The sequence below is a fragment of the Zootoca vivipara genome, chromosome 11 (genome assembly GCF_965207765.1).
Source record: "Zootoca vivipara chromosome 11, rZooViv2.hap1.1, whole genome shotgun sequence".
Lineage (NCBI taxonomy): Eukaryota > Metazoa > Chordata > Lepidosauria > Squamata > Lacertidae > Zootoca > Zootoca vivipara.
In genome coordinates, this window is record NC_142594.1 from 19,055,057 (window position 1) to 19,082,232 (window position 27,176).

Here is a 27,176-nt window from a genome sequence, read left to right on the forward strand (position 1 = left end):
CTAGCAGTTTGAAAGCATGTCAAAGTGCAAGTAGATAAATAGGGAAGGTAAACGGCGTTTCCGTGTACTGCTCTGGTTCACCAGAAGTGGCTTAGTCATGCTGGCCACACGACCCGGAAGCTGTACGCTGGCTCCCTCGGCCAATAACGCAAGATGAGCGCCGCAACCCCAGAGTCGGTCACGACTGAACCTAATGATCAGGGGATCCCTTTACCTTTACCTTTAATCAAGGGCCAAGCACATGTTTAACATCACATCTAATTTCCCCCTGAGATTACCTTTATGGAAATGCAGCATATAGCCTCCTGCAGAACATCATGCCTGTTTATGACACTACTTAACATACTTCAGACTTAGCAAAGGCATCAGGTTGAAATGCCCTTCTTTTTACAGGTTTCCCTTCCTATTTCACAATTAGCATGTTAAGAACTGCAATCAAATAGACTATAGTCGTCCTCCCACTTAAAATCAATGGGAAAGTTTACAGCAATGTAGATTTTTAGTGCTGCAAAACCACTTGCCTCATTTCCTCTTTGAAGACACCTGTGCCTCGGGGCATAATTATGCTTTTTCCATATGATTTCATGCCACGTTTTGTTCATCAAGAAGAGACACATTTAAGCGAAAGGGGGCTTGTGCCACCCAAATGATTTCCTCTCATCTTCGAACCTGCCATGATCCTGTGATCACAGCATCCGTTAATGTCAGAGCCACATTTTTAAAATATTTTTTTATAGCAAAAGGTTTCGGGACCTGCAGAGAACAGTAATTTTCAGACAGGTGGGAAACGTGGGCGGCTGTGTCTGCAAGACAGAACATCAAACACAAATGCTGCAGACTCCGGGAAAATAGCAGTGGGGAGCTGCGATATTAGAAAAGTTCAAAGGTGTGTTGTCCATTGACAACTGGCAATGGGAAGCTGATATAATAAAGAACTCGGGGAGGGCACTTTCTGAATACTTCTTCAGAAACATGTCAAAGCTAGGGCCTGTAAAAGGCTGTCTTTGGGGTATACTTTTAATAGACATTGAGTGGTACTAGCCAGTATGCGGATGGCGCTGTGGTCTAGGCCACTGTGCCTCTTGGGCTTGCCGATCGGAAGGTTGGTGGTTTGAATCCCCATGACGGACTGAGCTCCCATTGCTCTGTCCCAGCTCCTGCCAACCTAGCAGTTCAAAAGCATGCCAGTGCAAGTAGATAAATAGGTACCGCTGTGGCGGGAAGGAAAACAGTGTTTCTGTGTGCTCTGGTTTCTGTCACAGTGTTCTGTTGCGCCAGAAGCGGTTTAGTCATGCTGGCCACATGACCTGGAAAGCTGTCTGTGAACAAACGCCAGGTCCCTTGGCCTGAAAGCAAGATGAGCACCACAATCCCATAGTCGCCTTGGACTGGACTTAACCGTCCTGGGGTTCCTTATCTTTTTCTTTTTTTTACCTACCAGTCAGTTTCTTCATACTGGGTGGCATTCAACTGAGTCCTACTCAGAGTACACCAGCTGAAATGAATGAACTTGACTGAGGCCACTTCAAACAGTCATGGCTTCCCCCAAGGAATTTTGGGAGTTGTAGCTTTTTAAGGGTGTTCTTAGGTGGAACACTCTGTTACTCTCACAGAGCTGCAATTCCCAAAGGTGTTTAACAGTCAATTCATCTTTGAAGGAAATCACAGGAAGGGAATGTTTTCTGCTTTATACAGACAGGCTGTGCGCATTTCCCCTCACAAATATTGCACGCATGCTCTGTGCTTTTCAGGTGCTTTTCTCATTTCTCTAGGAACGTATGTGATGGTCCCTGAAGCTGTAAGAGACCAAAAAGGCAACCAGTCCAGAAACACTGTTAAAAATGCAAGGAACAGCTATCCTGCCTCATCAACAGCTGCATTCTGTTCCAACAAGGAAAATGCAGGTCATATTGGCTATTGTCTTTCTCCATAGTCCAGGCCAGTAATTTGAAAGGCACGTCTTATGGTTTACTGCCTATTCCCTGCAGCTTTGAGGCATCTCACCACTGTCTCTCTACTGAACGAAAGGATTCCTATTTAAGCGAAGATCAATCAGGGCTGCTGCAGTCAAACTTCTTAGGTACGTATTACTTTCCGGCACCGATGTGGAAAGGAACCGCATTGCATTGAAATTCAGATCAGCTTCCATTGCTGAATCTCCAATTAATTGCATTTTAATTATTCTGTCAATTTTCATGTTGAAGCAGAAAGCCCATTCTTTCAGATTTGCTCCTGGTTGTTGTACTCATTTCAACATATGCCTGATATGTCAGAAGACACGAGACGTTAAAAAGAGAAAAAAGGAAAACAATTACAGGGGCAACGGTTTCCTATTTTCTTTATAGTGTTTACTGTAATGTATATGGGAGGTTTTTTTCTGTCAGTTCGGAGGCAGTGAGTTGGAATCACAAGTGGAAATAGTGCTATTGTGCTCAGGTCCTGCCTGCATGGGCTTCCATAGGCACCTGGTTGGCCACTATGAGAACAGGACGTTGGATTAAATGGGCCCATGGCCTGATCCAAAAGGGGCGGATCTACAGTCATGGTTTATAATGTTAAGGAAACTCCTGCAACTGCTCCCCAGGAGGGAGGACGTCGGGGGAGGGGGGTGGAGAGAGAGAGAGAGAGAGAGAGAGAGAGAGAGAGAGAGAGAGAGAGAGAGCGCTTGTCTAGACCAGGCATTGTTGTTGTTAATTTTTATACTGCCCTCCATCTGAAGATCACAACATAAAAATGCAAAACAAAAACAGCGAAAGTGAAGTTCGCCACCTCGGCTTGCAAACAAAACCCAAAAGTGTTGCCTGCCAGTCTTGCTTGCTCATCCAAGGGATAAAGAGACCTGTTTCCTCTACTTTTGGGCAACGTCTCCCTCAGAGCCTTCAGACACACATGGGCATCTGGCAGCCAGGGGCGGATGAAGGCATTCCGGCAACCGGGGCGCAACCGGGGGCGTGCACCTGGGGGCAGGGCGTCACCACGCAGCATGCACGATGCATGTGCCATACGCAGCGGAGCCGCCGGCAAACCGCCTGAGCCTAGTGCTGTATGGGGATGCCGGCCCTAGAGCGACGGTACCAGCAAGCTGCGAGCAAGCCTCGCTCTGTAGCTTGCTCGCTCACCGGCTTGGCTCGCACTTTGCTTGTTCCTGGGCAAGGGGCGGGCCAGGGAGTGGCTGGTCCACCCCTCACCTCAGCCCGAGCAGGAAGAAGCAAAGTGCGCGCCGAGCAAGTGAGCGAGCAGCCAGCCGCCGAGCGAGGCTTTTACCGGGCGGCGGCTGGCTGCTCGCTTGCGGGGGTGGGGGCGCTGAGTGTCACCCCCCAGAGTAGAACCTGGGGCACAGCGCCGCCTATGCCCCCTTGCTAAGCCTCTGCTGGCAATCAAGCAGTATATGAATCTTGTTAAATGTTTTGATGTTTTATGACTCTCTGTGAGCTGTGTTTGAGTTACTATATAACAGTGATGGCGAACCTATGACATGCGTGTCAGATGTGACACGCAGAGCCCTCACTGCTGGCACACACCCCAACGGCCCATTCGCGCTGTTGTTGTTCCCCCCCATTTGTTCTCCCGCTCCTCCTACAGCTTGTCTCCGCTAGAGCTTGTCTCCGCTGTTAAAACCCAGATCTCTTTTTTGTTGTTGTTGCTGGTAGCCAGAGATTGGTTTTTTAACCCTTTCTGTGCTGTTTTTTCTGGCGCTTTGGCAGACTATGATTGGGTGTAACAGCGTTCGTTTTTTTAACCCGTTCTGTGCTGGTTTTTTTGGTGCTTTGGCAGACTATGTCAGTGCTGCGTGTTAGTTCCAGCGAAGGTATTATTCGTCATTTATTTCTGTTCCCTTCCTCCCCCCCAAAAAACGCAGCAGCTTTGGGGCATCCCCCCCAAAAAAGCAAAGCAACTTTTGCACCCCCCAAAAAACCTCCAAAACTTTGGTCAGCAGCCCCCCCCCCCAAAAAAAACTCAACAACTCTGGGCACTTTGCGATAAATAAGGGATTTTTGGTTTGGTTTGGTTAAATAATTAGTTTTTGATTTATTAAATACAGTTATATATTACAATTATACATTTTTGTTATTTAAACTATAAATATCACAGAATTATGGTTTTTTTCTCGAAGTGACACACCACCTGAGTTATGCTCAGTTTTTTGGCAAATTTTGACACACCAATCTCAAAAGGTTGCCCATCACTGCTATATAAGCTTTGTTACCATATGCAGGAAGTTCCAGTGTGTGTGTGTGTGTGTGTGTGTGTGTGTGTGTGTGTGTGCTGCCGTGCTGCTGCTGCTATTGTACACTGTAGCACCTGCAACAATGCGGGTGAGAAGTAAGATGAGGAGGAAAACCTTTGGAATTAATGGAATTAAAAGCAGTAGTCGGCGGTTGTGGCTCCTGATCATGGCTTTTGCAAAGTTTACCACCATGAGCTCAAGCAGGAGGAGTTGCCGGGGCCGTATAGCACCAGTCCTAAATGATCTATATTGGCTCCCAGCAGCGGCGGAGCTGGGGGCTTTGGTACCTGGAGCGGTGACAAGTGGCACAGCGCCCACTGCCCGCGCTAGGGGGTGGGGAGAGGTGAGGCGGAGGGAGAGGGCTTCAGAACACACTTTAGAGTTCCCTCCATCCGAGGGGCTAGATGTAAAATGTTCTTTTGTACTCAGAAGGCTTTTAATTCCAAAGGTTGTATCCATTGCTGCCATGGCAATAGCAGATCAGTTTTTCCTCCGGGCAGTTCAAGGCTGCTTGCATTTTTCATCCTTCCTCCTCATCTTACTCCTCACAGCAACCCTTTCAGGCAGGTTAAGCTGAAAGGAAAGGTCTGAGCTTCCTGGTTGAATGGGGATTTCAACGCTGGTCTCCCAGGTCAGAAGGGCCATTAGCTCAGCAGTAGAACATCAGCTTCGCATTACCACTACAGTCTGCAGAACTGACATTGTTGCATTTGTAAGAAATTGGTATTTTGACACAGCAGCACACACACAAACCCCGGAACTCCCTGCATATGGTAAAGGTAAAGATAAAGGACCCCTGGATGGTTAAGTCCATTCAAAGGTGACTACGGGGTTGCGGTGCTCATCTCGCTTTCAGGCCGAGGGAGCTGCCGTTTGACCACAGACAGCTTTCCAGCTCATGTGGCCAGCAACAGGACACTGTGACGGAAACCAGAGCGCATGGAAATGCTGTTTACCTTCCCGCCGCAAAGGTACCTATTTATCTGTTTGCACTGGCGTGCTTTCGAACTGCTAGGTTGGCAGGAGCTGGGACAGAGCAAAGGCAGCTCACTCCATCGCCGGGATTCGAACTGCCAACCTTCTGATTAGCAATTCCAAGAGGCTCAGTGGTTTAGAACACAGTGCCACCTGTGTCTATGGACAGTGTGCTGACACTTGCTTCGGCTGTAGTGCTAAAAACATTTTCGTTCAGGCAAGTCCATCAGGACAGGTAAGCGTTGACATGATTTTAGCTCAATTGTTGATTTTAAATGTATTTTGAATGTTTGAATGCTTGCTTTTAACTTTTATTACAATTGTAATTTAAAATTTAATACCTGTTTACAATCAAGCGGTATATGAATCTTGTTAAATTAATCGTTATTTTTACACTGGGTCACTGAGCTACATTCACGGTGTGCAAATTAAGATTTTGAAAGTTTGCAGATGTGGAAATTTGGCTGGCAAGAAGAAGAAAAGAAAGTGATTTATAGTATTTGGGCACCAGTTTTTCCTTAGCAAACCAGAGCAAGCCCATGTGATGTAAATGGAAGATCATTTGTTACAACTTTGCACAGCGATGGTATCTAAGTCCCCAAATTGCCCAATCTTGCCCAAGCTTCTAGAATAAATGAACGAATAAATGAGCTTTTCTCTTGATGGGTGTAGGTTGCTCACTCCCCCCCCCCATTTTATTAATTACAAGAATGACTAAAATAAGATTTGTAAAGATATGCAGTCAGGGCCCCGAGATATTTCATGAGAGAGATCAATGACTCTTTTGTTAGCTGCGAGTCATTTACAACATCAAAGTCCTCTGGAAAGAAAGTGCATTTTGTTCTCTGCTCTTAAGGGTAATGCCAACTAAAATTCTTCGATGGCACACCCTCCACACTGCAGCACCAATGATAGCAAAATGCTTTTCTTTATCTTCGGTGTGAAAGCAATTGCTTTTTTTCTCACATTGCAAGCCCCCCCCCCCCAAAGTAAGGCTTTAAGCCTCCATTAAGGGTTCTGTCACTGGATTCAAGCTGATCCCTTACTGTCAAGCAGAAGAATCTGTTAGGAGCCAATAATGTGTTTCGGCTTTTAATGTGCCACTGACCGACTGAAGGTACTCTAACATATCTCCCATGAGGTTCAACGTTAGGCCATGAACCTACTAATCAATGGGGCAGAGAAGTGGAAAGGGTGGCGAGACCAAGAGAGAAGCTGCTGTCATTCTTTCCCCCTTGGAGTGCAACATGCAGAGTATTTTCAGCTTACACACACACACACACACACACACACACACACACACCCATGCTGCTGGATAGAAGCCAGCATTACAAGGATATAACTTATAAGTACAACAAGCTGCAAAATAATTAGAGTCATTAAAATTGACTGTGAGAATGCTGCAAGTAATGAGAATTCAATGCATGTGTGTTTTACAGATACCAGAATTTCTCTTAACACATCTTCTCAGGGACACAGGAGGAAAAGCAAGCTAGCCCGCTAAACCAAAATTTCCACGGGATTAAGGTGGGATTCCCTATAGCTTCATATAAATACCACAATTTAATGGTTGAAACAGATTTCAAAGGATGCAGATTACTGTTGGATTTTATAGGCAAGAAAGTAGTTTGAGGGGGGGGAGTTCTCTTTTCTTAAAAACAAAAAAACAAAACCCAACCTTCAAAGCTACACCTATTTAAAAGGAAATTATGGAAGTATGATAACAATTAAAGGGCATAACAGTAAATGTGTCTGATATGTGTTTACTTGTGCTTACATTTAATATATGGTTTAGTGCAGTAGTTTGATGTGGACTTAACCCCAAAATGGTGTTTGAATGGAAGATGTTCTCAGCATCCTTCTTGAACTTAATCAATACCTAGATGAGTCAGCAGTGTGTTTATAGTTTTCGGTAAAAGTGTCTTCTATAAATGGTGTATACAGAATGGAGGGAGATGATACTTCAGGGATCTGGTAAGCAGAGCAGCGATGCAACCTACCAGAGATCAGATGACTGTTGCCGCCCCACCATGCCATCAAGCTACTGGTTGGCATCCTGACAATTTTTAAGTAGTGATCCGGCAATGAGTCTGTGCTCTATATATTGGGTAGACAAGATAAACACAATGACACATTTTGTATCTGCAGTAACTGTTAAGACAGGGCATTTCTGCAGAGAGAATTCTGTGACTTGTCAGGGAGATTCGGGACTGTTTCGTGTTCTCATCCATTTAGATTTTATATAATTTCATTCAGATTCGTGTAAATTAATTTCATGTTAATGTTTGTTAAAAGGGGAGCAAAACTCTTGAAAAGGACATGTTGTGATTTGTCAGGGAAAATTGGACTGCATTTTTTTAAAGTATTCTCTGTTATTTTACATTGGTGCCTCGCAAGACGAATCTAATTTGTTCCACAAGTCAATTCGTTTTGCGAAAAATTCATCTTGCGAATCGCGGTTTCCCATAGGAATGCATTGAAATTAATAATTTTCCCCATTTTTTCCCCATTAATTAAATTTCAATGCATTCCTATGGGAAACCGCGGTTCGCAAGATGAATTTTTCGCAAAACGAATTCATCTTGCGAGTCACCATCAGATCGCAAAGCGCATTCATCTTGCAAAAAATTCGTTTTGCAGGGCATTCGTCTTGCAAGGTACCACTGTATTTGGGTCTGAGAGAACTGTTATTAAGGTTACCTTGAGAAACGTTTGTTTTGTGATGGTCCAATGACTAGATACAAATAAATGAATCCAACCTGGCCACTATTTTGCATTTTCGACAATGTCCCGGATTCCAGAGTAATAAATGCTGCTGCTGCCATCACACACGAATAAGGTAGAATATTCAGATACACTGTAAAATAGCCTCTTTTGCTGGGGAGGGGAGGGGTGAGAAAAGTGAAAAATCTTAAGGCATTTTCTGACAGAAATGGCTTCTGAGAACTTTTGACTCAGCCATCCTAGTAAAACATGTATTGACTGCTGGGGGGAAAACACACAAAACAATTCATGCTTTTCTTCCTTTTGCCCAGCTTTCGACTATCCATTTTTCCATTTCCGAAAGCTGCCTTTTGGAAATGTATTTTGGGGGAATTGTTAAAGAAAATGATGTTGCTATAACATTGCTTTAACACACTGAAACTACTGGGAAGACATGAAAAGGTGTTCCCAGACACAATTGGGATGAGCTCTATTTCACTGCTGTTTTCTGCACCGTATGCTAGATAAAGTAAAAACAAACAAGCAAAAAACCCACTATGTATTGTGCTCCAAACCTTTTATTTCTCACATTGGTGTGTTCTGCCTGTTATCTCAAAATATGTATCCTGAGTTCTGGCTGAAAGCAGAGCGGCTCCTGGAAACACACAACAAGATGCTGCCCTTTGTGGTCCTTAATAACATTAAAAATGTGAATGCATTGCCAAAAGGACTTACACAAAGCAATCAGGAAATACAGTATTGCCTGTCAGCCATTGGAGAACTTGGGTGGATGGCCTGAATTTAATAAAAGCTTTGTGAAAACGTGTTTGATAATAATGCTACTCAGGCATAGGGGTGCAGGCAAATTTCAAATTAGTTCATATTTAAACACTAACTTACCTATTTCACGCTTTCCGAAACAACAGGCAAACTAAAACACAGCCATCATTTGAATTTTGCACTTCACTGAATTTCCCATCACAGTTTTCCAGCCAAGTATTGTGTATATTGTGTACCAAAATGCATATACAAGAGGAAAGTGCATAAAATGTATACATTAGTGAAAATAACATGTTTTGTTGTTTAGTCATTTAGTCGTGTCCGACTCTTTGTGACCCCATGGACCAGAGCACGCCAGGCACTCCTGTCTTCCACTGCCTCCCGCAGTTTGGTCAAACTCATGTTGGTACCGGGTAGCTTTGAGAACACTGTCCAACCATCTTGTCCTCTGTTGTCCCCTTCTCCTAGTGCCCTCAATCTTTCCCAACATCAGGGCCTTTTCCAGGGAGTCTTCTCTTCTCATGAGGTGGCTAAAGTATTGGAGCCTCAGCCTCAGGATCTGTCCTTCCAGTGAGCACTCAGGGCTGATTTCCTTCAGAATGGAGAGGTTTGATCTTCTTGCAGTCCATGGGACTCTCAAGAGTCTCCTCCAGCACCATAACCCAAAAGCATCAATTCTTCGGCAATCAGCCTTCTTTATGGTCCATACAGAATAACATACAGAAATGCATTGCATTAGGGGGAAATGCTATGCAAAAATGTGTATGTTATGCAAAATTGCATGTAAACAGGTGCGTTTGCAGAAATTCTCGCTAAAATGCTGGTGAATTTTCATGAGCACTTTTTTTTAAAAAAAGTAAACTGATGTGGAGATCCAGAGAACCAAAATTAAGATTGGGAAAAATGAGAAACTAAAAGAAAAAATTGACAGATTTGCCCATCCATACTTGGGCACAGCTCCCACTTCGCCTTTCATTTGTACACTGACCTAATTTCTACCTTACCAAATTCTAATCCTAACCATTTAAATAAACCAAGATGTAGCAAATTAACTAGGGTCGGGGGATGTCAATGTTTTTTAGAACCTTATGTCATCATTCTGTATGCGCCTTAAGTGCTGACTCAAGAGTAGACGGTGTGCGGCATTTATTCTGCCTGGCCCTGAAAAGGATATCTAATGCTTCACTCTGTCTTATGATTACTGGCTAGGCAAAAGCAGTATTGATTTAGCACTCAACCACCTTCTTTCTCCTAGCTGCATTCTGACAAAGCTTAAACCAGAGCTGTCATGCTATGCTTATTTACTAGGTACTAGAGCAGACTGTTCTTTGTTTCGGGAGGGAATTTGTTCTCTGAAAAATAAAATAAAAGTAAAGCCAAAGATGATTTAAAAACCTAGGTCTACAGTTTGTCTATTTCTTTAAAGTTTCTGATAAAGTCACTGAGTCACCATATTCAAACAACCCAGGAAACACAGGCTAAGGTGTCGATCGTTCCAGGAAAAAGAGTGCCAGAATTTTCACATCACATAGGAGAATTATTTAGTGGAACCCGGCCGGCCATGAATTAGACAGAGGCAGCTGCCTCAGGCGGCAGAATCCAAGGGGCACCTTCATGGGCTGGAGAAAAAAGGAGATGTGGCTGCAGCAAAATCTCATAAGGGCCCGAGATCTTGCAAGACGCCTGCTAGATTGTGCAGAGGCCCGACACAACCTTCCCAAGATATTGGTGAGTCAGCTCTCAAAGGGGCTCACCAGAACCCACAGCCGCAGAACCCCTATAAGCAAGGCTGAGGTGGAGGCAGGGAGGGCAAGCGCAGGTGGGTGGCACACAGCATTCAGCACTCCACCTTCCTGTTTTGCCTGCCTCCGGGATGCCTCCGGGAGAAAAACAGGACAGGCCACTTCTGGAGACAGCAGCTGATATACTGTGATATTTGATGAGCTGTGCCACAAATCAGTTTTAATGAACATATCAGAGTGCTCCGTAAATGATAGTTGAAGCCTTTATCTATCAACATTTTGTGCTCTTCCACACCCACCCAATGTTCCTGACCCTTATTCTTTTAAATCATTATAGACTTTTAGATTCACCTTGTGTTTTAATACCTTTTAGCTTCCTAAACCCATTTTAGATTTTAAATGCTGGTCTATGACCGCAATAAAGATTTGTATTGTATTGATGTCTTTAAGCACCATTTTGAAGACTTTCCATCTGCCAACAATGCCCATATGGGTTTTAGGGGTTTTTAAAAAAAAAAAAAAATGTATGCAACTACAGCAGCTCGGACTTTGTTAGCCCAAAAATGGAGGATCCGAGAGCTACCTAAGAAGGAGGAATAACAACTTAAAATGAAAGAATATGAAGGGTTAGCAGGCCTGACCAATGGAATAAGAGAGCAAGTATATAAAGACGCGTGGATTTGTGTGTGTGGAAGATTTGGAAAATAACCGTGAACAAGTGAAAACAGGATTAAGGTAAATTCAATCGTATAATGTACAATAAAGAAATATGATTTGGGGGGGATTAAATTAAATGGTTGTATCAGAGTATGCAGATATTATTATTATTATTATTATTATTATTATTATTATTATTATTTTATTTATTTATACCCCGCCCATCTGGCTGGGTTTCCCCGGCCACTCTGGGCGGCTTCCAACAAATATAAGAATACATCAAAATATCACAGATTAAAAACTTCCCTAAACAGGGCTGCCTTTAGGTGTTTTCTAAATGTCAGGTAGTTGTTCATCTCCCTGATCTCCGATGGAAGGGCGTTCCACAGGGCGGGCGCCACTACCAAGAAGGCCCTCTGCCTGGTTCCCTGTAGCTTTGCTTCTCGCAGTGAGGGAACCACCAGAAGGCCCTCGGAGCTGGACCTCAGTGTCCGGGCTGAACAATGGGGGTGGAGACGCTCCTTCAGGTATACTGGACCGAGGCCGTTTAGGGCTTTAAAGGTCAGCACCAACACTTTGAATTGTGCTCGGAAACGTACTGGGAGCCAATGTAGGTCTCTTAGGACCTGTGTTATGTGGTCTCGGCGGCCGCTCCCAGTCACCAGTCTAGCTGCTGCATTCTGGATTAATTGCAGTTTCCGGGTCACTTTCAAAGGTAGCCCCACGTAGAGCGCATTGCAGTAGTCCAAGCGGGAGATAACTAGGGAGATATTATGTGAAAAGAAAAAGAACCATGGAAGGGGAAGAAGGGAAGTCGATGAATGTATTATTACAATGATCAATATTTAATGGTGGAGATGTATATTTGAAAACTTTAATAAAAAATTATTTTTAAAAAAGCATTGCCTATGTGGGAAGTCATGAAAGATTTTTTTTAAAAAAAAGCTAAGAAAACATAAATAAATCAATGATTTTAAGCAGATAGTTGTGTAAAGTCTATTCTGTACTCATGAATTTATTTCAGGGCAGATTTCACCCTTTCCAGTTGAGCTCCAACAGTCCTATAAAGGTCACATATAACAAAATGGAAACCAACTTAAACAAATCTCTCTCTCTCTCTCTCTCTCTCTCTCTCTCTCTCTCTCTCTCTCTCTCTCTCGATATTTTTTCATCTAACCCACAGATTTAATCATTAATACTTACATAGGAACATGCCACGTAATAAACCTCTCATTTGTTCTCTGCAGGTTAATCTAGTATGAGGAAGGACAAGGGTTGGATTTTTAATCTTGCTGCGATTTGGGACATTTTTCCCCTTGATGTTTCAGAAATAATTTCTTTATAACATCCTTTTAGGCTTCGAACATCAATCCATCATCCATTTATGCCTATTGAAAGCCAGTTATCAATGTCTCCTAAGCCAGGGATAAACGGTCTGACTAGGTAACAGTGGTCCAAGATGGATACGAAGTCCATCAGGCTTGAAATGAATCTTTCTTTAAGTAACTGGAGTTCCCTCCTCTCTTTTTTCCAGACAAATAGTATGACATCATATAAAGCGCATTCCTCAGTATGTCTCCACCCTGTTTTTTCATGCACCTGACAAAAAGAGCAGGCCTTTAGCTAGAAAATAAGAGTGGGGTGGAGATAACTTGAAATCATGGGGACACCATTTACACATTAGCGTTCCTGCACTTTCAAAGCATCGCTATGAATAAAGGGGTCAAGGTGCTATTCAGAATTCTCACCCACCAATTTGAATCTCTAGAGAGCTTACACATTGTTCCCTCCTATTTGATTAATCTGCAAGAAAGAAAGAAAGAAAGAAAGAAAGAAAGAAAGAAAGAAAGAAAGAAAGAAAGAAAGAAAGAAAGAAAGAAAGAAAGAACTGATGTTGGTAGCCGAAGTGCAGTGATGTCTTGGCATGCAGAAGCCAGTCTATTTAGAGGAGATGTAATTTAACAGAAGAACTTTGGGAAATTTGTCTCGTTACTTCAAAACAGAAAGCTTCGGCCTAGGCATTAAGCCAGTGGAATCTGTCCAATGAAATCTGCAAGTCATTCATACGTTTGAGATAATAACCTGAAGTACAAATGCAGATCTTGCCTGCAGTGCAAAAAAATTAAAACAACACAGAGATTCCTGAAGTCCAGCTGATTTCAAAATGTCCTAGTACTGTACATAACTATTTGATACTTAAAACAGTGGGAAATTATGACACAGTTCCACAAATAATAAAAAAATAAAAATGATAGTAACGATCCTGAACTCACACCCTTAGTTTGAATTCTGACAGGTGTTCTGTAAGATTCGTTATTCCTCACAACTCTGGTTGGGCTTAGGGAAAAGGGGTCTCCTAACAACCCTCAGCACCCTTAACAAACTACAGTTCCCAGGATTCTTTGGGGGAAGCCATGACTGTTAAAGTGGGATCATAGTATTTTAAAGGTATAGTGCGGATGTGGCTGCAGATATCAGTCAGAGGACTGTAAACCATTCAGATCAGGTCATTCTAACAGTCTTGCTTCTTTTCTGACACAAGCTTTAAATTGGCATCTTCTTCTTTTAGGAACATTTGAAGCTGAACAACTGGCTATTGTCTGCTGAACTCAGTCTTGCCCTCACTGACTGAAAGTTGTCCTCTAGAGGTTCAGATAGGAGTATTTTTCAAGTCTACCTGGAGATGCCAGGGATTGAGCTGGAGGCCTTTTGCACATAAAAGCACATTGTGTGCTCAGTCGTGAAGTTAAGATGCTTTAGTCCAGGCATCCCCAAACTTAGGCCCTCCAGATGTTTTGGAGTACAATTCCCATCATCCTTGACTACTGGTCCTCTTAGCTAGAGCTCATGGGAGTTGTAGGCCAAAACATCTGGAGGGCCGCAGTTTGGGGATGCCTGCTTTAGTCTGTTTTGTCCTGGTTTCCTTCCCAGATTCCTGGTTCAGGAATGAGGACGGAAGTGTAGTTTGTAGAAGGGGAATTTCGGGTTCACAGTAGCTTCAGGAAAGTTGAAAGAAAAGACTTATTCACAGAAATACCTGAAGCCTCCCTCTTTCAGCTGCCTCCACATTAGCAGGTTTTTAATTAGCGTCTTCACCCCCATCGTTCAGCCGGGACACTGAGGTCCAGCTCTGAGGGCCTTCTGGCGGTTCCCTCACTGTGAGAAGTGAAGTTACAGGGAATCAGGCAGAGGGCCTTCTCAGTAGTGGCTCCTGCCCTGTGGAACGCCCTCCCACCAAATGTCAAGGAAATATACAACTCTCTGACTTTTAGAAAGACATCTGAAGGCAGCCCAATATAGGAAAGTTTTTAATGTTTGATGTTTTATTGTGTTTTTAATATTCTGTTGGGAGCCACGCAGAGTGTACATTTAGACAAATTTGTGGAGGATGCAACCGTTCACCAAAATAATCAAATAAAACCCTTATATTCAAAAACAGTATACCTCTTGAGGATGAACAGTGGGCCAACGCTATTGCCTTCATGTTCAGTCGCCATCACTGAAGGCCAGACAGACCCTTGGTATGCCGTAACAAGAATCTTCTTATGTTCTTATATACTTTTGTTTCGTTTCGTTTAGTCGGTTAGTCGTGTCCGACTCTTCGTGACCCCCCATGGACCAGAGCACGCCAGGCACTCCTGTCTTCCACTGCCTGGAGGTGTTGGTTGGGTGACCTTTTTTGGGGGGGGGGTCCTTCCAACACTGTGGTTGGAAGAGTTGGATCTACTGAAGTGGTTGAACCATTAGGACCTCTGGAAATTACCTTAACTGCTGTGAAACATATCTTCTTTGTTATATAGATTGAAGGCAAATAGCTCGCAGTGACTAAGGGGATGTGCAGAGAGTGGGGTCCTCGGGAATTCTGTAAGCAAGCACTCTTTGGGCTGTTTTTAGGAATGGTTGCACAAAGTTTCTGTGCAGATGGGCTTTGGTCGTGCTTAACGGCTACGAGCTGATCTGAATCAATTGGAAGTTAGTGGATGCTATTACCATTTTGTTTTCATATAGGTTTTGTTATATTCTAGGGTTTGAGTTGCTGTTTTAAGTGGTATACACTATAACCTGCTTTGTGCTTGAACAAAACGCCTGCATTTTATACATACATAAGCAAGGGGAGGGACGTGGGTGGAGCTGTGGTCTAAACCACTGAGCCTCTTGGGCTTGCCGATCAGAAGGTCGGTGGTTTGAATCCCTGCGACGGGGTGAGCTCCCATTGCTCTGTCCTACCAACCTCAGCTCCTACCAACCTAGCAGTTTGAAAGCATGCCAGTGCAAGTAGATAAATAGGTACTGCTGCAGTGGGAAGGTAAACAGTGTTCCAATGTGCTCTGGTTTCCGTCATGGTGTCCCGTTGCGCCAGAAGCAGTTTAGTCATGCTGGCCACATGACTCGGAAAGCTGTCTGTGGACAAACGGTGGCTCCCTTTGCCTGAAAGTGAGATCAGCGCCGCACCCCATAGTCACCTTTGACTGGACTTAACCGTCCAAGAGTCCTTTACCTTTACATAAGCAAGGGATTAGGCAGGTAGCCTGATTTCCATAGAAACATTCATATGCTTCCTCATTCCCCAGTGTCCATGCTGTCTATCCAACCCCCCCCCCACACACACACCAAAACCCACCAACCTTGATTTCTATCTTGTATCTATACCTCTACAGCTATGTCTATTATTATATTCTTCTGAAAGGAACCACACAGAAATCACAAACCACAGAGATATTGCAGGATTTCTGTTAATAAAAGCTATTGAACTGTGGAATAGTATTTCCTGGAGAAGATTCTTAAAATTGGAAGCCCAAATGTTCTTGATATATATCCTTAAATAATAACAGCTGATTTTATCTATTTCACATTTTGGAGGAAGGCATGTATGAAATAGTATACATAGCAAGGACAAGATACACATCAACACTCCACTTTTCAAAACCGGAATCAGCTCACACAGAAGAGAAGGAATAATGCTGAATCCTTGTTTATTTTCTACTTCACTAACCTTTGCTGAGCAGCAACACAATTCTGCATCATTTGAGTTTGTTTTATTCTAAGACCTACACAATGTTTCTGCCCAAATTCATATTCATGCATACCTAGCCTTATGTACATTTCTGCTAGAACTGTTTATATGAGCTAGGTTACACAAGGGATTATCATCTGCAAAGGGACACTAAGCATAATGCTATTATTTGGCATATTATTATCTTTTGGTGCATAATGAAATACTCCTAAGCCATCTCCTAAAGGTCAATAATGGATCATTTGACCTGGCAGTGAGAAGCAATACTATGGAAAGAAGAATTGACCCTGGAACAAAACACAGTCCTGCAAAGGGATGCCTCATTCTTAATCCCCCCTGAAGGCCTATTAAAATGGGATTTCATTGAGATGAGTGGAGCTGCATCTAGGAGAGCACCCAGGACTTTGCCAAGAATGCCTTCAGTGCACATTATCTGTAAAGGTAAACAAAAAAGATGGCTTGGAGGCAGACAAAGAAAAACAAAGGCTTCATTATACACAGTAAAGCAGGAGTCCCTTGTGAACAGACTCTGTAACTTTGAAATGTAAATTCTAATGCCCAATGCCTCCTTGTTAGTCAGAAATTTCTGTTTATTGCATTTTTTTAGTAGGTACGGCTGGTGTACATGGGTTTGTTTGTTGTTGTTGTTTAAGCATCATGCAAACCCTCAAACATAGACAAAGCTGAAAGAATGACTTTCCAGGAGTTAAAGGTAAAGGTAAAGGTACCCCTGACCATTAGGTCCAGTTGCGGACAACTCTGGGGGTGCGGCGCTCATCTCGCTCTGTAGGCCGAGGGAGCCGGTGTTTGTCCGCAGACAGCTTCCTGGTCATGTGGCCAGAATGACTAAGTCGCTTCTGGCGAAACCAGAGCAGCGCACGGAAACACCGTTTACTTCCCGCTGGAGCGGTACCTATTTATTTACTTGCATTTTGATGTGCTTTCGAACTGCTAGGTGGGCAGGAGCTGGGACCAAACAACGGGAGCTCACCCTGTTGCAGGGATTCGAACCGATGACCTTCTGATCAGCAAGCCCTAGGCTCTGTGGTTTAGACCACAGCGCCACCTGTGTCCCATTCAGAGTTACCTGATCTGAATTTAGGTCTTTCTGCTTTAAGTCCAACACTCTAACCATTATACTCTCCTGCTTCTGCATCTACCAGCATAATGTCAGCTTCCTTACATCCAGTGTGCAGGAGTTGTCCTAACTCTCATGCCTATCTTTTAATCAAGGCCTGCTTCATTTACTTTCTTGACTAACTGATTGATGATAGGTATTTAGATACCGTAGGTATTCAGAAGGAAATCTATTTAGAGGAGATTTATCTAACCCCCACTCAGCCATGAAGCTGACTGGGTGACCTTGGGCTGGTTTTTCTCTTTAAGCCTAACATACAAACAACCTACCAAGTTATTGGTTGGGCGGTGATGGGGCAAACTTTGTTCAGCCACCCTGAGCTCCTGAATGGAAGAGCAGGATAAAAATATAATTAACTAAATTTTAAGAAAAACCAAACAGACTTTAAGGAAGCAAAGTAAAATAGGAACAATGTTAAACATTTCCCACCCCTCAAACAACTAAAGTCAGGAGCATCCCAAACCCAGAGATTTCAGGACCCCAAACCTGAGACCTAGGGGAATCTGGTGATGTCATTAAACATCCTGGTGATGTCATTAAACATGCCAGCTGCTGAGAGCATGTCATTCCGATAAAAAGCACAGTCTGGAAAATGAGCAAAAGTGTCACTGGTTGAGAATCAAGACAGAAACCTTAGCTAAAGCAGGTGTTCCTAGATCCAGCTGAAGTGAGGAGGCCATTGACTTGCTTAGGGAGCCTGGGTAGGAAACATTTAATCTAGCCTATTTGCTTCCCCAAATCTCCCCCAAACCGCCACTGTGCCCATTGTAAAGGTAAAGGTAAAGGGGCCCATGACTATCAGGTCCAGTCATGTTCGACTCTGGGGTTGCAACGCTCATCTCGCTCTATAGGCCGAGGGAGCCGGCGTTTGTCCGCAGACAGCTTCCGGGTCATGTGGCCAGCATGACAAAGCTGCTTCTGGCAAACCAGAGCAGCGCACGGAAACGCCGTTTACCTTCCCGCTGGAGCGATCCCTATTTATCTACTTGCACTTTGATGTGCTTTCGAACTGCTAGGTGGGCAGGAGCTGGGACCAAGCAACGGGAGCTCACCCTGTTGCAGGGATTCGAACCGCCGAGCTTCTGATCAGCAAGCCCTAGACTCTATGGTTTAACCCACAGTGCCACCTGGGTTTAACCCACAGAGCCACCTGGGTCCCTTGTGCCCATTGTATAACACTGGTAAAAAAAAGTATGGTAACATATGTGTGCATTTCTAGCTATCCAAATGATTTTCTGGAAATGCATTTGTAATTTTAGGGTGCTTCCAGAGTGGGGTGGGGTGGGGTGGAGTCATATCACAAACAGGTCGTAAAGACCCAATTATTCTGTGTGCACATTTGGCACATCAGCTTCTACACCCCACCGCATCCTAGTTTTGGATATTTATTGCTGTTCCACTGCTTTGATGGAATATACCAGAGGGCAGAGATTGATATAGGGGCAGGAGAGGGGACATTGTGTGTGTCCTTCCCTGCAATCATTCCTCCAGCTATCTTATTTTGGTACCTGTGCATGAGCACCATTAGAAAAGTCTGCAAAAGCAATTACTGAGCATGATCCAAGCAAAGGTAAATGAGGCTTGCTCTATTGATTTCTGCTGAGAGATTTATGCATGTACTTGACTCTCTCCATTGAAATCAATGGGATGTAGTAGTGCTTACATTTCACAGAATCACAGAATTGTAGAGTTGGAAGGGACCCCATGGATCATCTAGTCCAACCCACTGCAATGCAGGAATCTCAGCTAAAGCATCCAAAACACATGCCCCCCCCAACCTCTGCTTTAAAATCAACGAAGGACAGTCCACAACCTCCTAAGGAAGACCATTCCACTGTCTCTAACTGCTCTTGTTGTCAAAAGGTTCTTCCTGATGAATTTCCTTTCTCATAACTTGAAGCCATCCAGAGCAGGGAGAAAACAAGCTTGCTCCATCTTCCATGTGACAGCACTTGAGATATTTGAAGGTGGCTATCATCCTATCTCCTCTCAGTCTCCTCTTTTCCAACTAAACATACCCAGCTCCTTCAACCATTCCTCATAAGGCTTGGTTTCCAGATGCCTGATCATTTTGGTCTCCTCCTTTGCACACGTTCCAGCTTATCAATATTCTTCTTAAACTGCGGTGAACACAAAATAAAAATAAAAATTCCTTCCAGTAGCACCTTAGAGACCAACTACGTTTGTCATTCGTATGAAGCTTTCGTGTGCATGCACACTTCTTCAGATACACTGAAACAGAAGTCACCAGATCCCCACATATAGTGAGAGGGTGGGAGGGGCCGGACTGTTTATGGCTGCATTTGGTCTTACAGGAAGAATTTACGACTGTTTACGATTGGTCCCACAGGAAAAGCAAGGGGTGAGATGGTTAAAGATAGAGTGGTACTATGATTTCTCTTGATCTGGACCCTATACTTCTGTTGATGCAGTCTAGAAAAGCATTAGGCTTTTTTCCTGCTGCACGTTGATTCTTGTTAAGCTTGTGGTCTACTAAGACTCCTAGATCCTTTTCAAATGTCCTACTAGTAAGCCAGGTGTCCACCATCTTATCTTTGTGCAGCTGGTTCTTCCTGTCTAGGTGCAGAACCTTACACTTGCCATTTTGATAGTTTGGGCTCAGTTCTCCAATCTGTTAAGGTTATTTTGAATCACAATTCTGTCTTCTGCGGCATTAGCTACCCCTCCCAGTTTAGTGTCTGCAAATTTGATGAGCATCCCCTCAATTCCTTCATCCAGGTCATTTATAAAGACGTTGAACAACAATGGCCCCAGGACAGAACCCTACTGCATCCCACTTGTCACTTTTTTGCCAGGATGACAAGGAACCATTAATGAGTACAGTGGTAACTCGGTATAAGTACACAATTGCTTCCGGAAGTCTGTACTTTTAACCTGAAGTGAACTTTCCCATTGAAAGTAATGGAAAGTGGATTAATCCGTTCCATACGGGTCCGTGGAGTACTCAACCTGAAGTGTACTTAACCCGAAGTATGAGTTTAATTGGGTCTGGAAGTCCGTACTTAACCTGAAGCATACTTAACCTGAAGCGAACTTTCCCATTGAAAGTAATGGAAAGTGGATTAATCCGTTCCATACGGGTCCACGGAGTACTTAAACTGAAAGTACTCAAACTGAAGCATACTTAAACCGAGGTATGACTGTACTCATTTGGTTAAATTGTGCCTATTGTGTGTCTACAAACATACAGGAGTTGAGCCCAACAAGATCTGTTAACTGCAAGATTCTTGCAGCAGCTACTTACAGGTTTATAGGCTCATCTGAGAGTTATACATATAAAGCCATTCACACAAAATGTTAAAAGTGAATTGTACAAAAAGAAGAAGCTGAAATGGAGTTTTAGATATCTTGTTCTCTAAGGATGAGATGAGCAGGTAAAACCATCAGAATAGTTGAAATGTCATTTCCGTCTAGTACATTTAAATGTGTTAGGGCAGATTAAATGTGTTAGGGCAGATTAAAAGTTTGGAAAAAGCAAGACATTTGTAACCTGAAGAAGAAAAGCTGAATGTTAACCCTGCTGGTATAACACTGAAGCTCTCTTGGGAAATTTCCGAATCACATAATTGAATCCGACCCTCTTGGGAAGGAACCCTAATAAACTGGAGAACAGCTTGTCAGCAAGTGCCTGGACTGACTCTCCAATGCTCAAGGCTTGGGGAAATTACGATAAAAGGGATTCGCTTACAACGCCAATTACCCCACATTCTCCTTGTTGTCAGTTACCCAAAAGAAAAAGAAAAATGTTCTTGCACATCGCTTCTCTTCTTGCTCACCAGAAAATTCTTCGGCAAAGCTGCTTCAGCCATAAATGTGCACCTGTGAGCGTTCACAGGGCAAGCAGAGTACACGATATTAATTAGAGGGCCTTCTTGGTAGTGGCCCCCACCCCGTAGATGCCCTCCCATCAGATGTCAAGGAGATGAGTAACTACATAACCTTTAGAAGACATCCGAAGGCAGCCCTGTATAGTGTACTGTTTTATTATATTTTTATATGTGTTGGACGCTGCCCAGAATGGCTGGGGCAAATGAATGACATTAATTGCATTCTTGCTGGGACTGACGCTAAGCCTTCCTGCCTACCCCCTGTGGTGGCAGGTGTCATTCAAGACTGGTGAGGTAGAATGCAGGGAGGACCAACAGTAGGTGGCGCCAGAGCCCAACCTATGGGCTTCCTGAACAATCTGATTGTCCGGTGTGAGAACAGGATGCTGGAATAGACGGACCACTGCTTTGATCCAGCAGGATTCTTCTTATGTTCTTCAATATGTTTGAAAATTTGTCCCTTCGAAGAGCTACAATACCCAGAGTGGTTTAACAACCAACTCCTCTCCTCACAGTTTATATAGATATATAAAGCACATCAATTACCTTCATGCAATTATCATTGTGTGTAGCTTGGCATGAAACATGGCTTCTTGAAGGTATGCGAGCCCTGGAATGATCAATTGTTTATTGCAGGCCTGTTTGCATAAGATGTTTTGAATGTGAATATGACAAGCAATATGTGAATCATTTACGGCTATAGTCGTTGGGGAGGCATAATTGGCTGAGGTTTTCTCAGTGCCAGATTTGCTCATGAGTAATGTATGAAGGGGCCTCTACTTGGCAAGAATTTTGGCTGCATCTGATGGATAGCATCAATGCTTCCCTGGAATTCAGATTGGAATCAGAGACACAGAGTTGAAGCGGAAAGAGTCTCGAGGTTCATCCACATGCAGCTCGATCTCCGCCCAGCCCTGTTCCCACTGTGCAGAGCTGTCTGATGTGAAGTTTTTTAGTTCTGCGCATTCGCCTCTTTGCAAGAGGCTTCTCCAGATCCTGGAGCCAGGATTTGAGAATCTGGGAAAACCAGGAAACATGAAAAGGCTTCACACGGGGCATGTGTGGACAGGGGGCAGGACCAGAGAGAAGTTACACTCCGTGATGATTGGGCAAGCCTCTCTCTAGTCACTTCCCCTCTTTACATGAGTCACATGATGAGGGCTAATGATTTAGCTCTAATACTATGTAAGTTACAAAAATGGAAAGGAAGGGTAGAGGGTGATGTATTTTATTAATCCAGTGTTTTTTTTTTTTTGAGGGCCTCACAAAGCAATCCTACACACATCTAATCAGAAATAAGCCCTGCTGAGTTCACATCAGATTGCTGGTTCAATTACTTGAGTTCCCCACAGTCTAGCATCACACAAGTCTTCTAAACTGTTTTCGCGATTTTCTTTTTAAAAAAACTGCTTTAATTGCCATGCTTTTGAACTGTTCTATTGTATATTTTAATTAAGGATGTTTATATTCCAATGGAATTGTTATTGTGTATCTTAACTCACAAACAGTGAGGATTTTAGCATTGATTTTACAGTTGTAAACGGCTGAAAAGCCATCTTGGCATATAACCACTATATAGCTTTGATAGCGACAACAGCAACAACAACAAAGAAATAAAAACAGCAACAGCAAGAAAACAACAACACAGAAGCTGCTTACTAATATCGCCAAATTCTTCTTAAATAGGCTTATGAACGACATGTTCAGTACAGTGGTACCTCCGGTTGCGAACGGGATCCGTTCCAGAGGTCCGGGCAAATCCTGAAGAATTTGCAACTGGAGGACTGCTACTGCGCATGCGCGCACAGCGAAACCCAGAAAAATACTTCCGAGTTTGCCGCGTTCGCACCCTGAAGTTTACATATCCAGAGGGATACATAAGTGGAGGTACGACTGTACTTTGGTCCCCATCTTAGACAGTAAGTTGGTAGTGGTGATAATTGTGCAACTTGTAGAATCATATAGAATCATAGAATCATAGAGTTGGAAGAGACCACGAGGGCCAAACAGCCCAACCCCCTGCCAAGCAGGAAACACCATCAAAGCATTCTTGACATATGCCTGTCAAGCCTCTGCTTAAAGACCTCCAAAGAAGGAGACTCCACCACACTCCTTGGTAGCAAATTCCACTGCCGAACAGCTCTTACTGTCAGGAAGTTCTTCCTAATGTTCAAGTGGAATCTTATTTCTTGTAGTTTGAATCCATTGCTCCGTGTCCGCTTCTCTGGAGCAGCAGAAAACAATCTTTCTCCCTCCTCTATATGACATCCTTTTATATATTTGAACATGGCTATCATATCACCCCTTAACCTTCTCTTCTCCAGGCTAAACAACCCAGCGCCCTAAACCGTTCCTCAAAAGCCATCGTTTCCAGGCCTTCGACCATTTTGGTTGTCCTCTTCTGGACACGTTCCAGCTTGTCAGTATCCTTCTTGAACTGTGGTGCCCAGAACTGGACACAGTACTCCAGGTGGGGTCTGACCAGAGCAGAATACAGTGGTACTATTACTTCCCTTGATCTAGATGCTATACTCCTATTGATGCAGCCCAGAATTGTCTTTCAGTCTGAACCAGACCCACAAGTCAACCTGCAATAACAACACTAGAACATAATATTTCAATCTCACTGATAAAGACATTTTTTAAAAACAACAACAACTCTTGCCTTATTTTTCATTATGCTTTGTTTTCTGCATCCTTTTGTTTTTATTTATGAAAATGATAATGGTCATATATATATATATATTAGTCTTACAAAGGTATTTCTGAAGGTTGACAGTTACAGAGAGCCATCCCTAGAGGGAGGCTTAGATGAGAGAGATTATAGATTATGTTTTTCTGCTAATGTGTAGCATTCAGAAAAGAAAAAAACCCAGAACACAGCTTCTTCAGACAATATTCAGAATATACAATGATTTCACTATTGTTTCCAGCACCTCGAAAACTTTTTTGTTTAGGCAATTCTACGCAGACATATAATTTTAACACAAGATTTTAAAGTATAATTTTATTGTGTATATTTGTTTTAGACTAGCTTATTTTGTTTGCCTTTTAATAGATTTTATATTAATTCATTTTTAAATGTTTGATATTACTAGTAATTGTTAAATGTAATACACATTTTTTGCTAATTAAGTGGAGGTATACAGGGGTACGCATAGGCCTAATTTTTTTGTGAATCTCTGTCCATTTACTGTATTTATTTCCCCCGATTTGAACTATAAAATGGTGATTCTCTTGAGTCAAAATGACTATCCCTAAACATTTTTAAAGTGAAAAAGCACTGGGTGTATGAATCTTGTCAGGCCGGCAAACAAATATTTCCATAGAACTGAACTCCACTTTCTTCAAATTCTAGCTAATTCCAAGGCTGCGGGACTGATTCCTTTTGATAAAAACAGACACAGTTTTTTTGTGTGCATTCATTCCACAAAAGCATCTTTGCATCTTTTCTATTATCAGTGTTGAACAGCAGCTGTGCATCATATACATCTCAGGCCCAACGTGGCTCTTTGTGGGGCTGCCTTTGAAAAGTGCTCGGAAACTTCATCTGGCTCAAAGAGATGCAGCCCAGTCACTCACTAGGGCTGGTTATAGGGAGCATACAACTAACTTCCTTATTAGAACAGCTGCACAAGTTTGTTTCTGCTCACAATTCAAAGTGCTGATTAAGATCTATAAAGCCCTACACAGCTTAGGGCCGAGCTATTTGAAAACAGTGGATGAAGTTTCATGGGGGCTCTTTTCAAATGAAAACTGCTGTGGGGGTGTGGAGAACTGAACTAACGTTTGGGAAAAGGAGAAACCAAAAAAAGACAGAATAACTCATCCTTCTGCTGAGCTTGATCTCTTCACTGTAATTTAAGTGGGGAGTTCTTTGAATGCTCACCCCATCCACAGGCAAAACAAAATCAGAATGAGGGATTGAACAGAACGAAAAACAGTGTACAAACGGCCATGATATTGTTTCATAAGCAGCCTGCAAAATAGGTTTTTCTTTTTCTCGTCTTTTAATGATTTCTGTTCGGTAACTGCATTAAGCCATTTTGCCTGGAGTTGAAGCTTTGTTTTGAATTCTCTCCAGTGAAATATTTGCCACTGGCAATCGCTTTAATACAATATTAGCATAGCCAACTCTTCCCATGCGGCATGTTTCAGCGTATAATATTAATTCGCCAGTTGGTAATGCACTAGTTTTAGCAATCTCCTGTGATCTCCTTAATTACAGAGCAGTCGGCAATCATCACTCATCATCTTTATCACTTGATGAGTTTTATTTGTATGTTTGGCCGTCCATCCGTCATAACATTGGTTTGAAAATGTGGGAGAGGGGGGTGAGAGCATTTTTTATTTTATTTTTACTCAAGTATAACGGTCACATTCTACATATACTAGCGAAGAAAACATTCCTATTCATTTTATTCAGTTTTGACATTACAAACCATTCATCTGTCAAATTCCTCAGATGTATTCGCACACCAAAACAATCACCTCGAATGTATTCATTATTTCTGAACCAGTTTCAATGAACACAGTGCCTTATAATTCTTATAAGAACATAAATGGAGCCCTGCCTGCTAGACACTGCCGCTATGTTCTCCCTCCACTGTTGGAATTGGATTGCTTCTGAATACCAGCGGCTGGGAAATACAAAGGAGGAGAAAGCTGTTGCACTCAGGACCTGCTTATAGGCTTCCCATGAACACCTGGTCCACCACTGTGAGAATGGACTACATGGGCCACGGTCCTGATCCAGCAAGGCTCTTCTACCATTCCTAAGCAAATGCACACCTGGCCATAGCTGCCAAGTCTCCCGTATTCCCCGGGAAACCCCCGTTTTTCCAGCTGTCCCCAGCCGAAAAAACGGATTTTTTTTTTGTTTCCCCCCGGCTTATTCTGGTGCGGCGGCCATTTTGGAACTGGGCGGAGCATGCTCAGAAGCGACTTTTGATGCTGCTCTGCCCAGTTCCAAAATGGCTGCAGCACGACTTCTGGTGCGACGGCCATTTTGGAACTGGGCACAGCAGCATCAAAAGTCACTTCTGAGCATGCTCCGCCCAGTTGGCGGCAGCGCTACTTCCGGTCTGCTACTTCCGGTCCGGTCCCTTATTTCTCAGGCTGAAACTTGGCAGGTATGCACCTGGCATTTTTGCATACTGTGGTTCCTGTTTAATATTATCACATCCCCATCACACAAGGGTGTGTCTCCCAACATCTCCCACCCCACACTAGGCATGCCCCCTCCACCCCACAGCCTTTGAAAGGTCTTAAGGGGCGTCCTAACTACTGTTAGCTAAATGCAGTTAGAAGCCTTGTAGAGAACAGGAAGCCTGATAAGACAGGGTTCCTGATCATGTGGAGGCCTCTAACTGCACAGTTAGAACCCTGCTTCAGTCATTTAGCGACAGAGGAAGCTACTTTATACTGAGTCAGATCACTGGTCCATCCTTAATACTGTGCAGATTGACTCCTTTTGGAATGAAGCATTGTCCAGACTCATAAGCTTGATTCAAGCTTAACTTGCAGAACTTTCTTCAAAACAGAATAAAAAATATCAAATATACATCCAAATAATTCCATACAATATATTGTGCATGACCAGCTGAGGCTCAGCATCTTATAGGAAAGAAAAGATCATTCCAAACAGACCTAGAAGCAAACGTCTCTCTTTCTACAACCTCCATTTTGCCTGGAGTTGTATTCACTCTCTGGAGAGGCTCGTTTACACATCCCACAGAACCTGTGAACAAAAGAACTAAAGGCAACTTCCTTTCAAAATGGTGATTTGCTGTTCAAGACCTTAATCACCTGATCTAAGGTTAAACACCACCGTCAGAGCTAGCAGAGAACAATAGCTAATTATCAACTCATCTAGGTGCTTAGAGAGAGCTCTTCTTCAATGGAATCTTCCAGTTAAACCCTTTCAAGAATGCACACAGTTTCTCAGTTTCAGTGTGAATTAAACAATTATGCTTCACACATATATCCCAATACTGTCAGCACTGACTGGCAGTGGTTGTCCAGAATTTCTAATGGGGACATTCCCAGTCCTACTTAGAGATGCTGGTGACTTGGGACATTCCATATGCAA

The 27,176-nt window shown here is 43.2% G+C and overlaps 1 long non-coding RNA gene across 1 annotated transcript in view; it reads right to left on the minus strand.

The window, feature by feature from the left end:
- Window positions 1–23,772: 23,772 nt before the first annotated feature.
- Window positions 23,773–27,176, minus strand: part of LOC148684218 (uncharacterized) — a 123,354-nt gene continuing 119,950 nt past the window's right edge. Inside the window, exon 3 of the long non-coding RNA XR_015946313.1 lies at window positions 23,773–26,825. This is a non-coding gene — a long non-coding RNA (uncharacterized LOC148684218). The remainder of the gene's footprint in view (window positions 26,826–27,176) is intronic.